The sequence below is a fragment of the Ipomoea triloba genome, chromosome 6, assembly GCF_003576645.1.
Source record: "Ipomoea triloba cultivar NCNSP0323 chromosome 6, ASM357664v1".
Classification (NCBI taxonomy): domain Eukaryota; kingdom Viridiplantae; phylum Streptophyta; class Magnoliopsida; order Solanales; family Convolvulaceae; genus Ipomoea; species Ipomoea triloba.
The window spans coordinates 15,808,324-15,813,355 of NC_044921.1; the positions used below are offsets into that span (position 1 = coordinate 15,808,324).

The following is a 5,032-nucleotide window of genomic DNA, read 5'->3' on the forward strand; positions in this document are numbered from 1 at the left end:
AATAATTATTTTAATGCAAGAAAACAATTAATAACAAGTTCTCATTCTAGGGTTAATCATAAATTCAAGTACTACAGAATTTAGCCTCTAAGCAGGGGACAGAAGCAAAATAAAATCAAATAAATGACATATCGAGATCGATATTGAAGAACATAGAAAAAGTCCTTTAATTGGTGAAAAAAATCTCGATTTCAAGTCTTCCCAAGATGCAAAGTTGCCTTCCAATAAGTGGTTGAAGCTTACAAAAGTGTCCTAGATTGTTTCTTTAAAGTATTTGGTTGAAAGGTCCCCAAAAAGGTTAAAAACGATGCTTAAATAGTGTCGTGATAGTTGACACAGCTGTGACAAAATCTTTCACTGCCCAAACGACATAGCCAGGTCCTTGGGCGTGTCAATGAGCACTTGAATAAGATCATCTTTAAATCGAATCTCCAAAAATTTCGAACATAAAAGTTGTGGAAGATCATCTTAGCTTTCAATGACCACTTGCATAACTTCAATTGGGCTTTGTGTGAAAGAGATATGACCAAAATACTATCAACATGTTGCATCAAAATCTATTTCATGACTCCTCCACTAAAGCTCAAACCCACAACCTCTCATCTAAGAGTGCAACTTGGTGTCACTAGACCATAAGATCTTGGCGACCAAGAGTATGATTTTGCATAAAAACTAAAAGTAGAAAACCCACGTCACATAAGCCTAATCTCATGTTTTGAGGACCTACTGTGAAATCAAGGAATTTACTATCAAAATCCTTCCATGTCTGATTGTCAAAATTGGGTGAGACATAGAAACGGGTTGGTGATGATTTTCATAATATCATTGCATGTATAAAACAAAACAATTCATTTCAATACGGTCTTAGCGTAACACGTCACATGATAATCACACAAGATAAGACAAGTCTAATCACAAAAAGTTCCTATTTTAATGTGTATATATGGTGAAAATTATAAATATTCGTACATTATTTAAATAATCATATTTAACGAATTACATATTGAGTTACTGAACTCGTAGACATCGTTTATTTGAAGTACTACGTTTGTATCCAACTTTGATCCCTCAGTAATGGGGAACTCACAAAGGGTTGAATTTGGTATACTATCCAGGAGTGGTTGACCTAGTCCACAATTAAAATTTTCAAGTACAGCCTAATAGTGAGCTACACGTGTAAGAAGAACCCAAAAAAAAAAATAGAAGAGATGATTTTAAGGAAGAAATTTGTCAAAACATGATTTAACCCTCATTTCATGTAAACTATGGTGTTTAGTTCAGCTAATCATACATGTAAATATGATAATACTAAATTTTCTAGTTTAGTTTAGAAAATGTGAGATTGTCGTAGGGAATGTAAAATTCTTAAAATTTGTTTTTAATTATATATTTTGGTAAAATTCATTAAAAATCACATACCCTCACATTATAACGAGATTCCTGCAAATGTTATACTATCTTAAAATATCTCTTAAATGAACACCTTAAGAAGGCGTTTGGCAATTAAAAATAAGAATGTCTTTGATACATGTAACAACATGCATGTGGTCCATTATATAACTTTCGTCTATCGATAACAATCAACTTATTATTGGATTTTGAGATTATTGTTTTAGTGTTGCTATGACATTATTTGGTCAAGTATGCTAGCTTGATTTTATGTATTCTATTGGTTTGGTTTCTAATCGCCTCATTGACAACGCTAGAAAGCCCGATGGCCCAGCTTCAATTTATATCATGGACCAGGAACCACATAATATTATGAACCCTTAATTAAAACACGAGTTAATTTTATTTTTTGTCATAGATTTATAAGTCGTAGTAAAACTTTTAGTCCTTTTTTATTAGAACATCTCACTTTCGGTCCTAGTATTATTGTGGAATGATCATTTTTGGTCCTTTATCAGCAAAACAGTTTAAATATAGTTAAATACAAGAACATAACGGTCTTCAATTATTGATGTTTTCAAAAAAAATAAACATAAAGAATATAGCGGTTCAACATACTTTGTATAAAAAAAATTGAAGTGTCTTTGTATTTAACGATATTTCAACAATTTTGTTGATGGGGGACTAAAAATGGTCATGTCACAATAATACTAGAACCAAATGAGGATGTTCTAATAAAAAAAGGCTAAAAGTGGATTGCCACCTATAAATCTAGGAAAAAAAATGGAATTAACTCTTAAAATAACTAGGTACAGAATTCATTCTCGTAAGGTACAGAATTTCATAACACAAAGTACAAAAAATCACAACACAAAATACATAGCATTGAAACGACGAGGTACAGAATTCATATGCGTAAGGTACATAATTGCATAACACAAGACACAAAAAATCATAACACAAGATACATACATATGTTATATATTTACTTATTTTTCAAATATGATTTAGGTACATAATTTGCGTTCATTGGCATAGAATTTCATAACTAAAGACATAGAAAATCATAACATAAGACACATTTACTAATTTGTTCCAAGTAAAGAATTCATACTCTTAAGGTAATAGACTTTCATAACGCAAGACATAAAAAGTCATAACATAAAACACATACACATAAACTAGCTAGGGTTCACAGTGCAGCGGGACCCTGGTCCATGGTAGAAGTATTGAGGTATATGTTTTTTTAGTACTATTGTAGTATATGTTTATAGATACTTTCTCAACCAAATGACGCACAAAGAGTCAATATCGCTTCCACTGAGCCTCGAACCCACCCTCTCCCACATGGGGTGTAACCGGGTGACACTAGACCATAAGGTCTTTGGCAAAACAATTGTTGAGAGTGGGATTTGAACCCACGCCCTTTCGGACCAGAACCTTAATCTGACGCCTTAGACCAACTCAGCCATCTCAACACAATTTTAAAAATTATATTAAAAGCATTATTGAACATTAGAAAAAAATAATTTTAAAAATAATACATAAAATAAGCTAATACGAAAGAGTTGATTTGAGCAAGTAATAATAAACAAGACATGTAAAATGAGACAAATGGATGCTTGATAGTCAATGCAATATTTTAAAGTTTAGGGACATTAGTATTTTTTCGTATAAAGTTCAAGAGCATGTTTGACAATTTTCCTTTATAATTATTAGTATTACACTACATCAATCCTAAAAATATGTAGTTCAAAGCCAAATCACTTTTTTTTTTTTTTTGAAAAAAAGCCAAATCACTTTAAAAAGTCACATGCATATCTAATCGGCATTTTACCTAACAGTAACCTACTATAAGTGTTAATTGCATTTTTTTTTTACAAGTTTAAGAGTATAATTATACTTCACTTATAAGTTCAAAAGTTTAATTGAAACTTTTTTTTAATCCAGTAACCTAATTGTACTATTACTATTTGTTCAAGTGCTTATTTCACCCTTTTCTCATCTTATTAATCAAAATATAGCAAACTCTAATTAACACCATTGGCATAAAGAAAATTATATCCTTCAAATTTTATAAAGGAGTAAGTGTCAAATCAACCATTTAACTACACACAAAATTGTAATTGAGTCATCCAACTAAAAACAAAAACAAAAAACAAAAAACAAAAAAAAGGAGTTAATTTCATTTTTTCTTTTAGATTTATTAGTGGCAATCCACTTTACGTCCTTTTTATTAGAACATCTACTTTTGGTCTTAGTATTATTGTGGCATGATCATTTTTTTCCATCATCAATAAAACATTTTAAATATCGTTAAATATAAGAACATTTCAATCTTTAATCATGAATTTTATAAAAAAAAAACATAAAATATAGCGATTCAACCTAGTTTGTATTAAAAAATTAAAATGTCTTTGTATTTAACAACATTTCAACGATTTTGTTTATAAATAACTAAAACTGGTCATGACACAATAATACTATAATCAAATGAGAATATTCTAATTTAAAAAAAAAAGACTAAAAGTAGACTGACACCTATAAATTTATTACGAAAAATAGAATTAATTTAAAAAAAAAAAAGGTCTAATTGCCCCAGAACAAATTTAATTTGTGCAATCATACCGAAATAATCGATTGTACAAATTCAATTCTTTGTTTTCTTCATCCCCAGTTGGAGACAAAGAAAAATCTTCTCCTCCCGTGTAATATGGGGGAAATTTTTTAAAATATAATTATTAATTTCTTGTAATGTTTTTAATTTTTTAATATAATTATTATTTTAATGTTGAGCAAATATATTGGGTATTTATTTTTATGCAATGTGCATTTGGTGATGAGCTGTTACTTACCATGTACTCCGTATAATAAATGTCACTTCTCAATTGGTCGGCATTGCACGAATTGCTAGGGGCTTGAAAATTGAGTTTCGAAGGTGAAAACTCGATCTTGATTTTGTACACATAATCCATTAGTTCTTGACAAGTGTATTTAGCTGAGCAGACAAAACAAAAGACCACTTTTTTCTCCATCTATCAACATCGGCTTTTGTTGATTTTTTGGTACGACAGTAGCACTATGTCTTCGGGCAATCCTCAAGTGGATTTCATGTGTTGGTCTTTTGTTTAGATATCACTTTCGATATAAATATTTGAGAATGATGTGCAACTAGGGCTCTTCACGCGTCCATTGTAACTCAATGCACAACTTGCAATTTGATTATGGGGTGTTTGGTAAATAGTTGTTAGTGATAGCAGGTAGCTGATTGTATTAATGGATTTGACTAGTTGATAGCATTAGCTGATTATAAAAAGATGTTTGGATGTTAGCTGATAACTGATTACAAGAAAAATGACTTTCTCAAAAAAAAATTATCCAAAAAGCTACTTTGAGCAACTTTTTGAGTTTTAGCGTTTTGGAATAATAAACTGTTACAAAAAGCTTATTAATCATTTTTTCTGCTAATGGACCACCCGCCAGGATGGCATGAACTTCCACCACAGATATGGTTATATTTTATCCCTCTTTACACCTTGAGGTCAAGGTGCTTTTTGAAGGGGTGGAGAGTGATACGCATCAAAGGAAAGAAATAATCGGTGGCTTAATTAGTGAATGGTCTAAAAGGAATGCCTGATATGTA

The 5,032-nt window shown here is 30.7% G+C and overlaps 1 non-coding gene across 1 annotated transcript; it reads right to left on the reverse strand.

The window, feature by feature from the left end:
* Window positions 1-2,786: 2,786 nt before the first annotated feature.
* TRNAL-AAG lies at window positions 2,787-2,867 on the reverse strand. The gene has a single exon. It is a non-coding gene; the product is annotated as a tRNA-Leu (tRNA).
* Window positions 2,868-5,032: the final 2,165 nt, after the last annotated feature.